The following is a 12,271-nucleotide window of genomic DNA, read 5'->3' on the forward strand; positions in this document are numbered from 1 at the left end:
TAAATTCTCCTGTTTGATTTGTACTAAGGGCCTCGGTGAATGTGTATGCTCTGACTTTAACGTAGCTATTTCTGCAGCAGGTACAAGCTCTATTTCTGCAGCAGGTACAAGCTAATCACTCAGCTTTCTAAATGCTAAATTCTATGCTAATTCCATTGTCAAGATGTGTATGCCTTAACTTAGCTATTTCAATGCTAAATTCCATGCTAATCCCTTTAACAATGGGTGCCTCTGCGGGTGTGTATGCTTTAACTTTTAACATAGCTATTTCTGTGACCAGTCACAAGCTAATCATTCAGCCATTTCAATGCTAAATTATATGCTAATTCCTTTGTCAAGGCACTTTGTTCCTCTCACACAGCTTAAAGGCCGTATCTGAACGTGGCTCTTTCACTCCAGCACTGTCCTACCAGACAGTCTCGCCCCCCTTCACCTGATGAAGGCCGCTTGTGTTGTGGCCGAAACGTTGTGAGAATATTATTGTGTTATTTTATCAATTTATTATTTTATTATCATTCTACGTGACTTTACCGAAAGAACCAAAGAAGATCACTTCAAGATGTTTTCTTGTTCATGTTTGTTTTGTTTGTTGCGATTGCACCCGATTCAAGAGCCGAATGGCTCACAGGGCTATACCAACATAAATGAACTATGAACTAACTATGAACTATGCTTCGCCGTTCTTACCCTCACCGCGATCACGGCGGCAGCAAGCAGCGGCAAGCAGGGGCGGCACCGCTCCCCCATCGCCATGAGCCTCCTCCACTTAAGCCGCCGGCCGCGTCCGCACCGCCTCGTCCAGGCCCCGGCGTGGCTGGCGCCGCGCGCCACGCTGAGGTGAGATCCCCGCTCGGCCAGGACGCTCCGCGGCTCCGAGCTGATGGAGGCGCCGCGGTTCGCGTGCGGCACCGACGGCTTCTACGCGGCGCGGCGGGGCGAGGGCCGGAGCGGCGGGGGCGCCGGGGCGGGCGGCGTCGTGGACGAGTGCCGCTTCCGTTCCCGCTCGCCGACGCGACCGGAGCGGTACTGCGCTCCGCCTCGCGGCACGGGGGGGGGGCCTCGAGGCACGGGGGGGGGCCTCGAGGCACGGGGGGGCCTCGAGGCACGGGGGGGGGGCTCAAGGCACGGGGGGGCCTCAAGGCACGGGGGGGGCCTCAAGGCACAGGGGGCCTCGAGGCACGGGGAGGCCTCGAGGCACGGGAGGGCCTCGAGGCACGGGGGGGGGCCTCGAGGCACGGGGGGGCCTCAAGGCACGGGGGGGGCCTCAAGGCAAGGGGGGCCTCAAGGCACGGGGGGGGGCCTCGAGGCACGGGGGGGGCCTAAAGGCACGGGGGGGGGCCTCAAGGCACGGGGGGGCCTCAAGGCACGGGGGGGCCTTACTGACGAGCGCGCCGTGAAGAAAAAACAAAATAATATAAAAAAATCCTTCTAGAAAAGAAGAGAAGGGAGGGTGGGGGGTTACGTAAAACAAAGCATTAAAAAATCCCCAAAAAAAATCGAGTGCAACTGGGTTAAATGTTAATTAACCAAGTCACCAGGAATGTGTCCGATCTCACGCGATCTCGGAAGCTCAGCACGGTTGAGTCTGGATCGTGCGTCGATCGGTGACCACCATACAAACCGGCTTAGTGCAGGCTGCTGTTATGCTTCATGGTGGGCAGCTCTATCATCTTAATGCTCCTGCTCTCACCATAATCCTCACAACTCACATGGTGGAAAGCCCTCATCCAGTGGTGAATTAATAAAGTGATGTACAAATATACGACAACGGTCTGATTTGCTCCCCAAAAAGGTAAGATTAAATCCCCATTAGCCTAATAAACTTAAAAAGCAATGTTTAAACAACCAAACTCGTAATTTGTTATATTGCTGGGGAGATGCTTTATCGCTAGCCATGCTATCTTAATGTTTTACAGCTGTAATCCTCTTGTTACGTGTGCATTGCATCAATAAATTGAGAAATATTCAGATAATTAGCGCTGCAAATGCCTCAGAGGCCAATTTCATTTACCAAATATAATTTCAGGTAAGAATAGGAGGAATAAGAAGTGTGTTTAGTATAGAACATGCAGTGCAGTCGCCATCCATGTTAATGTAAGCCACAGGATGGCAGCAGCATGTATACACTGTTGATTAAAACCTTCCACTTTTATAACGAAAGCTGTTTTATAAGCAGACTTGAAGATAATGTTATAGTAAACGTGCGTATAATGTTTTTAACATCTCTTTTTTAACATTTTTTTTATTATACAACTAATTCCTAAATGTTACATGTATAATAAAAGGAATTTACTCGCAACACAAGACGATCGCTTGTGTTGTGATGGAAACGTGATATTGTTTTTATTTTCATTATTTTTTCTATCTACGTGGCTTTACCGAAAGACCCAAAGAATATAGAAATTACATTTTGTATGACTTACCCAACCAAGATGGTTCTTGTATCATATGCTAGATGTACTGTAATTTAACATTTGTCTTGGTTTTGTTTCTGACCGTGCAGATATGCCTGACCGGTGCCCTCAGGATGCCATGATTAAGATTAATAGAATCTGTCACGAGCATAATTTCAAGTTCTTTGCAGGAGATGTGTTTGGTTATCACAGCTACATGTTTATATTCTTAGCTCTTTCGGTAAGTCACGTTTAAGGGAAACAATAAAATAATAAAATATATATAAAACAATAAAAATTATCACGATGTCTGAAATCCTGCGTCCTTTCACTGGAAAAACCACCTCTGCGGTACAAAATTCTACTCACCTGGTATCGACAATCAAGGGTATTTCCCTGTCCCCAGACGACCTGCTTGTCAGTTTTGATGTAGTTTCCTTATTCACCAAGGTTCCTGTACCTGACACCATCGCAATCATTGAAGACTTGGTTCATCAAGGACTAAACACTGAGGTGCCCACCCTGGTGAGACTGTTTAACCAATACATACTTCACTTGGAATGGAACTTTCTACAAACAAACTGAGGGCACCCCAATGGGCTCCCCCCATCTCCGGTTATAGCTAACATTTTCATGGAGAAATTTGAGACTGACGCCATCCAGACTGCCACTCTGCACCCAACCTTATGGAAGAGGTACGTGAATGACACCTTTGTCATCTGGCCACATGGCCGGCCTGCTCTAGACCAATTATTCGACCACATCAATTCCATACACCCAGCCATCAGATTTACCATGGAAGTCGAAAAAGATGGCAAGCTACCTTTTTTGGATGTCCTAATTAAAAAGAGACCTGATGGTTCAATGAGCCACTCTGTCTACAGGAAAGCTACCCATACAGATGCTTATCTGAAACCGGATTCCCACCACCATCCATCACAGAAGAATTCTCTCATCAAGCGTATCATAGAGCCCAATGCATATCCGACCAGGAACACATAGGCAGTGAACTCAAGCACGTACACCAAGCTATTAAGGCTAATGGTTACTCCGACTATACAATCCGCAAAGCTATCACTCAAACCATGAAGAAGGACCCTCTTGAGGAGCCTTTCAAAACCATCACTTTGCCCTACATTGCGGGGATCACAAAAAAGATCTCCAAAATCTTGAATAAACACAAGATCCAGGTCCGTTTCAACACATTACATAAAATCCGTGATCTGGTTCCGTCTGTAAAAGATGTGATTCCGGACATACAGTACCCTGGTGTCTACAAACTAAGTTGCCTCTGTGGTAGTAGTTACATTGGAGAAACCAAACGCCATGTCTCGGACCGCATTCGTGAACACAAAGCAGACCTTAAACACGGTAGGACCAACACCTCGGCCGTGGCAGATCATTGTTATAATTCAGTAGGCTCACATGACATTGACTTTTCCAAGACAGGTTCTTTGTAAGCCATCTGGCTACCATGAGAGATTCGTTCATGAGGCTATCCACATATACAAGCACAGAGACAATTTCAACCGAGAAGATGGATTCTGGCTTAGCAATCATTGGAAAGATTTGATAAACCATTTCAGGTCTTAATTGATTGTTCACGGTTACAGTGGCTTTCAGATAGCATACATTAATTTTTCGTCTCCCCCCTCCTCTTTTCAGAACATAGATGGACTAGTCCTTCTAAATAAACTGCCAAATCGCTGCACGTGGCGCTGACGTTTTTAATATAAATAAATAAATGCACCGTCTATAAATAAATATATTAATGCGAACCGACACACCTGATGACGACCGTTTGTGTTATGGTCGAAACGTGATAATTTTTATTCTTTTATATATATTTTATTATTTTATGTTTCCCTTCAATAATAAAATATATATAATATATACTTTATTATTTTTTTGTTTCCCTTCAACGTGACTTTACCGAAAGAGCTAAGAATATGAGTTTATCAATCTACATGACGACGACGATGATGATGATGAGGTTGTCAATCTCCATGACGACGATGATGATGACGAGTTTGTCAATCTCCATGACGACGATGATGATGAGGTTGTCAATCTCCATGACGACGATGATGATGACGAGTTTGTCAATCTCCATGACGACGATGATGATGACGAGTTTGTCAATCTCCATGACGATGATGATGATGACGAGTTTGTCAATCTCCATGACGACGATGATGATGACGAGTTTGTTAATCTCCATGACGACGATGATGATGACGAGTTTGTTAATCTCCATGACGACGATGATGATGACGAGTTTGTAAATCTCCATGACGATGATGTTGAGTTTGTAAATCTCCATGATGATGATGAGTTTGTAAATCTCCATGATAATGATGATGACGAGGTTGTTAATCTCCATGACGACGATGATGATGACGAGTTTGTAAATCTCCATGACGACGATGATGATGATGACGAGTTTGTAAATCTCCATGACGACGATGATGATGAGTTTGTCAATCTCCATGACGACGATGATGATGACGAGTTTGTCAATCTCCATGACGACAATGATGATGAGTTTGTAAATCTCCATGACGACGATGATGATGACGAGTTTGTCAATCTCCATGACGACGATGATGATGAGTTTGTAAATCTCCATGACGATGATGAGTTTGTAAATCTCCATGATGATGATGATGACGATGAGTTTGTCAATCTCCATGACGACGATGATGATGACGAGTTTGTAAATCTCCATAAAGACGATGATGATGATGATGAGTTTGTAAATCTCCATGACGATGACGATGAGTTTGTAAATCTCCATAAAGACGACGATGATGATGAGTTTGTAAATCTCCATGACGATGATGAGTTTGTAAATCTCCATGATAATGATGCTGAGTTTGTAAATCTCCATGACGATGATGAGTTTGTAAATCTCCATGACGACGATGATGATGACGAGTTTGTAAATCTCCATAAAGACGATGATGATGATGAGTTTGTCAATCTCCATGACGATGACGATGAGTTTGTTAATCTCCATGACGACGATAATGATGATGACGAGTTTGTAAATCTCCATGACGACGATGAGTTTGTCAATCTCCATGATAATGATGACGAGTTTGTTAATCTCCATGACGATGATGATGATGACGAGTTTGTTAATCTCCATGACGACGACGATGATGAGTTTGTCAATCTCCATGACGACGATGATGATGATGACGAGTTTGTTAATCTCCATGACGACGGCGATCATGAGTTTGTTAATCTCCATGACGACGATGATGATGATGAGTTTGTTAATCGCCACGACGACGATGATGATGACGAGTTTGTAAATCTCCATGACGACGACCTCCAAGCCTCGTGGAGCCTCCAGCAGCCCCCGTTGCCATGGCCACGGGCACAACCACTTGAAGACTTCAACCCGGGGGTGGTGGTCGACATCGGGCGGTGGCTGCGGCTCACGTCGGTGGCAGCGTTCAGTGGCGATCATCTGCGTTGTGTCTGTCATCTGCGTGAGAGAGAGAGACAGACACGTTCAGATATCTTCCATGGTAGGTTGGCAGTCACCTTTAAGTGCAATAAAAAATAGTTATAATAATTGTAACAACAATGAAAATAGCAATGACAATCATAATATTACTGACAAGGATGATTGTAACGGGGTTACACCCCCACTCCCCCACCACCTCCATTCAACATGGGTTGACCAACGGGTGACCGCCCGATGTTTTGTAAACAAGTTTTACGTTGAGGGGGTTGTTGGTTATTGATCCCCTCGGACGTGGTGAAGGAGTTTAAAGTTCTCTGCTCGACTCGGCAGAATCGGCGTCTTGGGAACGGCGACGTTGAGCTGAGAGCCTTGGGAGGAGCGAGAGAGTCTCTTAGCACGTGGGGGAATATCGTCACCCAAAAAAGTAAGAATCGTTTAAATGTGTCTTTGTGTATGTGCTGGGGGTGAAGAGCTTCATAGATCATCGGATTTCCTCCGGTAATAAATGTTCTCATGAAACATCCTTAACCTATAAGTTAAACGTAATTGAAGATTCAGGCTTCGCCTAGTAACAGGTTAGTAGGCCTCAAGCCTTAGGCCTAAAGGTTAAATCTTTAATTTGCTTACCCACCTAAGGTGTTTAATAATTAAATTTTACAGAGATCGTGAGATGGCAAATCTTCAGTCACCCCTTAATCTGTAAGTGCATTTTTAACTAATTAGAGGATTCTCACGCCGAAGGCTTCGCCTAGTAACAGGTTAGTAGGCCTCAAGCCTTAGGCCTAAAGGTTTAATCTTTAATTTACTTACCCACCTAAGGTGTTTAATAATTTAATTATACAGAGATCGTTAGATGGCAAATCTTCAGTCAACCCTTAAACTGTAAGTGCATTTTTTTACTAATTTGAGGATTATTGTATGAAAATGTTGATGTAAATAAAATTTAATTTAATTTTATGCGTAATTATCCAAAGTTATGTTAATGTTTCAATTATGTGCATAAATTATGCTAAGTGGAGATGTGCCGTATTAATTTATGCGAACGCATGCTATTATGCTAATGTATACAGTTATGATAATTCGGCTTAGCTTCGTTGCCCAGGGTCGTATCATCAATCGGCATCATACAATTAATTGTATGAAGTTATGCAGGTGTGCTGTAAGTATGCCAGATTGAGCTCGGCTTTGTTGTCTAGGTTCGTATTATCGATCGCTATGATACAATTATTCTCGCTTTAACATTTACTGATTATGTATTAGTGTGCTATCTCAGGTCTCCAAATTCAAATCTCACCGCAGGATACAGTTTTTATAATTAAGAATTAACTTAGGAAAGAAACACTCAAACACTGCTGTGTTAAGCAATTTTAATTTCTAAACAAAACTTTAACACTCTAATATGCGAATTCTTATGCTTGAAATTGTCAATACAGTACTCCACGAGATGTTCCCCTCATTGATCCATACATTTAACCCTCAATAATCACGTTTGTTAACTGGGTACCAGAACAATTGATTACTTCCTCAGAGTAACACGACCATATACGGCGATAGGGAACAAAACTCCTTAAAAATTCGTGCAACGATATTCATACGAAGGCAATAAAGAAACATGTCCTGAAGGCAAAGTACACGGTAATTAATTCATGAGCAAGATTACGTAATTGCGAAATGTCTTGGAACAAGGGTGTGTGGCAGTACGCCTGCTTCAGCAAATACTCATCAATTGGCTAAGGCTTCATGGATTCATACATTTAACCCTCAATGATCACGTTTGTTTACTAGGTACCGGAACAAACGATTGCTTCATCAGAGTAACACGAGCATATACGGCAAATAGGAATAAAAGTCCTTCTTAGCTCTTTCGGTAAAGTCACGTTGAAGGGCAACAATAAAATAATAAAAAATATATAAAACAATAAAAATTCTCACGACGTTTCGACCATAACACAAACGTCGTGAGAATTTTTATTGTTTTATATATATTTTATTATTTTATTGTTTCCCTTCAACGTGACTTTACCGAAAGAGCTAAGAATATGAATTACTGCAGTCACGAAAGCTTTAAATCAAAAGGAATAAAAGTCCTTAAAAAATTCATGCAACGACATTCACACGAAGGCAATAAAGAAACTTATCCCGAAGGCAAAACGTATACGGCAATGAATCCATGTGCAAGATTACGTAAGTTAACGAAATGTTGAAACCATGGTGTGCAGCAGTAGGCCTGCTTCAGCAAATACTCATTAATTGGCTGAGGTTTCAATACATTCACGGGCCAGATTCTGTGATCAAAGGAAGATTTCAACGCAGTGTTCTCCCTGTGAGTGTGTGAATTCGTAACTTATGTTTTTAAACGTTTAGTTTTCATCAATGAATTCGTTGATAATATTTATGCAAATCAAAAAGAAACATAACTACTAAAAATACTTCTACACGACCGTTTCCCCGTAACCCAATGGCAACCGTGTTCTTCGTTATCAGTTGATACTTGACGCACTTATCATGAGTCTTCTTAGTAATGATTCGTGTATATGTGTTGAGTGAGCATGGTATGGGTTGAATGGGGATGTGTTGTTGATCAATTATTTGCGTCAAGCAGATGCCAGGTGATGCGTTGCAATGCGTGGCGGCGTGCGTGTCGTACGGATAGCTGGGTTCTCCTTCTCTCACACGGGCGGCCGGAGTTCGGTCCGCAGCCAGTCGGAAGAGTCGGCACGACGCGATGATCCCGTCATCAGGTAGCACCCACAGCTCATCCGCTGGCAGCTGACACCCTTGCTTGCTGCGCGCCGGCTCCGGCTCTCTGGCGACGAACGATGCTTTTGTTCGTCGATGGATGACGCTGGAATTCTCGTCAGCTTAGCTCGAACTGCAGTGGCTCTTGTGAGTCGACGCCCAGAGCAGAATGATTTTCGAGCGATACTTCTTCGGACGGCGCTGAATTCGCACGGCGTAGCATGTCGCTACTCGGCGAGCCTCACCATCCTGGATGAGTTGCGGAGTCTTCTTCTGCGTCGGCGGTGATCTCCTGCGTCGATGGCTGGCTGTTATCTTCGGTAGCTGGTCATCTTCGGTAGCTGATGATCGCCGTCTTCTGCCGCTGGTAGCTGTGTTGCAATGTATGGCCCGTGTCTCTCTTTTTATGCCAAAATTTTTCTCTACTCGCCTTCTCACAAAGGACCGGAACTTCCTATGATCTCGCTCTGTGTTGTGGGGGGGGGGGGAGTTGTACGTGTGTCCGTGTGTGTGTCATTTATTAAGCCATCTGTGTCTCTCCCCAAGCCATCTTTTCATCTGTGGAACACAGATGCCCCCCTGCAATACAAGAGTAATTTCCCTCGCTCTGGGCGTTACATTCTTTGCTATGCCGTGCTGCGGGAAGACAAAGACGGTTGGGAGGGTCTTTTCCTATGGGATACAGTGTGTGACCTATTTCGCCTCATATTTTCTGGATAACCCTCGGTTTAATACTGCATAATTATTATTTGGTTAATGTTTCCCAAGATTTGTGATTTAACATTGTAATCACCACATATTTCTTAGGGTTTTTTTTTTTATTTCGTCCCCCCGTCTGTATCCGCGGACCCGTGCTGTTATACTAGAGTAATTTTTTGGTGTCCTCAGTTTTAGAGGTATAACTTAGTTTCGGTTAAGCTTCTTGACTGCTGGAATTAATTTCTTTGGTTTTTGTAAAGTCACGTGAATGGCAAGATGTAGTGTAATTTAAGGTGAATAACGTTAGTATCAGTATTATGTACGAGAAGTAATACCCACTATGTAGATTGTAGTCTGTTTTTTTATCGTAGCGAGTGTGTAGATTCCTATAATGTCAACTTATTCTTTAAAGCTTTCGTGACTGCAAGGATTCATCTTCTTTGGTTCTTTCGGTAAAGTCACGTAGAATGAGAATAAAATAATAAATTAATAACATAAAATAACACAATAAAATTCTCACGACGTTTCGGCCACAACACAAGTGGCCTTCATCAGGTGAAGGGACGAGACTGTCTGGAGGACAGCGCTGGAGCGAACACAGCCAAGCTCAGACCGCGACCTTTAAGCTGTGTGAGAAGAAACAGCGCCTTGACAAAGGAATTAGCATTTGGTATTACCTTAGAGTCGCGGCTTTAAATCGAAATTTAACCGCCTCTACGGGGAGGGATTCCACATAACCTTAAGATCATTCAACAGACTCCGGGATAAGAAGGCTCAACTAATCGAGTCTCTCACCTTTCTGAAGAGATGCCGCGACTCTAAGGTAATACCAAATGCTAATTCCTTTGTCAAGGCGCTCTGTTTCTTCTCACACAGCTTAAAGGTCGCGGTCTGAGCTTGGCTGGGTTCGCTCCAGCGCTGTCCTCGAGACAGTCTCGTCCCTTCACCTGATGAAGGCCACTTGTGTTGTGGCCGAAACGTCGTGAGAATTTTATTGTGTTATTTTATTTATTTATTATTTTATTCTCATTCTACGTGACTTTACCGAAAGAACCAAAGAAGACTTATTCTTGTTGCTGAGTTTTGTCCTATTTCGTCTGATGTATGTGTGTTTGTTATATTTTATTGTGGTGATGAGATGTCTCATCAAGGCCTGGCTCCTTCCTTCGCGGTCGGGTGTCGCCTTTGTCTATCTCGGTGGGAGTCGTGTTCTCTCCCTTTGTCGTTTTATTGCTACCGCATGTGGCTGGGAGAAAAGGCGGCCGATAGGCTTCCTCTATGGAATCATTTTCTCTCAGTCCCGTGATCAACCCATCTCGCTCCATCTCCTCTGGGTGACCCTTGGCTTAACTCTAATAATCATTATTTGGTTTATGTTTTCCAAGATTCATCTTGAATCTTTAATTTGTTTACCCACCTAAGGTGTTGTTAACAACTTCACTGATTTTCAAATAACAAAAATCTTTTTTTAACAGAAAATGTTTTTTGTTATTTTCTTTGAACCTATCTAAGTGACTTTACCAAAAGACCCAAGAATATGCAATGACCTCGTTTAATAATGATAATTATCATGACAGATTAAGAACAATAATGGTAACAATGATAACATTAACAATAATGAACAATAAGGATAACAAGGATAATTTTAACAATTTATGATAATCGTAATGATGATAGCAATGATACGGATACTGATAATACGGATGATCGTGATAAATATATTATAACGAAACAGATAATGACAATGATATGGATACTGATAATACGGATAATCGTGATAAAGATATTATAACGATACAGATAATGACATTGATACGGATACTGATAATACGGACAATCGTGATAAAGATATAACGATATAGATAATGACAATGATACGGATACTGATAATACAGACAATCGTGATAAAAATATTATAACGATACAGATAATGACAATGATACGGATACTGATAATACGGATAATTGTGATAAAGATATTATAACGATACAGATAATGACAATGATACAGATACTGATAATACGGATAATCGTGATAAAGATATAACGATACAGATAATGACAAGGCACCTTAATTACTCTCACGCAGCTTAAAGGTCACGGTCTGAGCGTGGCTGTGTTTCACTCCAGCGCTGTCCTCGAGAAAGTCTGGTCCCTTCACCTGATGAAGGCTGCTTGTGTTGTGGCCGAAACGTCGTGATTTTTCCTGTTTTATTTTTTACCTACATGACTTTACCAAGAGTATGATAATAACTCTTATATTTTATTTTAAACAAACCCCCCCCCCCCAGGAAAGAGAATGCCGTGAATGTTGAAGCAATGGATCTCCCAGACGACGTGGAGACTCACCACGTCGGCGGCGGCGCTCACACCCAGCTCCACTTAGCCCAGCGGAGCGTTACCTTGGAAGGACTTTGTGTGGTGGTGGAGGAGAAAGAGGAGGAGGTGGAGGAGGAAGAGGGGGAGGAAAAGGAGGAGGGACAGCAGGTGGAACGTGACCCGTGGGATGAGTTAGACAAGCTGGAGTGTGCCTCGTGGGATGAGTTCGACAAGCTGGACGATGAGGTGCAGCGTGTCCTGTGTGATGAGTTAGACGAGGTGGGGGAACGTGTCCTGTGGGATGCGTTTGACAAGGTGGGGGAGCCTGTCCCATGTGATGAGTTAGACGAGGTGGGGGAGCGTGTCCCGTGGGATGAGTTAGACGAGGTGGAAGATGAAGTGCAGCGTATCCTGTGTGATGAGTTAGACAAGGTGGGGGAGCGTGTCCCGTGTGATGAGTTAGACGAGGTGGGGGAGCGTGTCCCATGTGATGAATTAGACGAGGTGGGGGAGCGTGTCCCGTGGGATGAGTTAGACGAGGTGGAAGATGAAGTGCAGCGTATCCTGTGGGATGAGTTTGACAAGGTGGGGGAGCGTGTCTTGTGGGATGAGTTTGACAAGGTGGGGGAGCGTGTCCCGTGTGA

At 43.5% G+C, this 12,271-nt stretch overlaps 1 long non-coding RNA gene across 1 annotated transcript; it reads left to right on the top strand.

Moving 5' to 3' along the window:
* The first annotated feature begins 5,826 nt into the window (after positions 1 to 5,826).
* Positions 5,827 to 11,712, top strand: LOC142908639 (uncharacterized). Its single transcript, XR_012931891.1, has 3 exons — positions 5,827 to 5,932; positions 6,202 to 6,295; positions 11,600 to 11,712. It is a non-coding gene; the product is annotated as an uncharacterized LOC142908639 (long non-coding RNA).
* The last annotated feature ends 559 nt before the right edge of the window (positions 11,713 to 12,271 follow it).

Source organism: Petromyzon marinus, unplaced genomic scaffold (assembly GCF_048934315.1).
Source record: "Petromyzon marinus isolate PM22_M1 ecotype Great Lakes invasive population unplaced genomic scaffold, UKy_Petmar_22M1.pri1.0 PM_G_Scaffold_10, whole genome shotgun sequence".
In the NCBI taxonomy this organism is placed as follows: domain Eukaryota; kingdom Metazoa; phylum Chordata; class Hyperoartia; order Petromyzontiformes; family Petromyzontidae; genus Petromyzon; species Petromyzon marinus.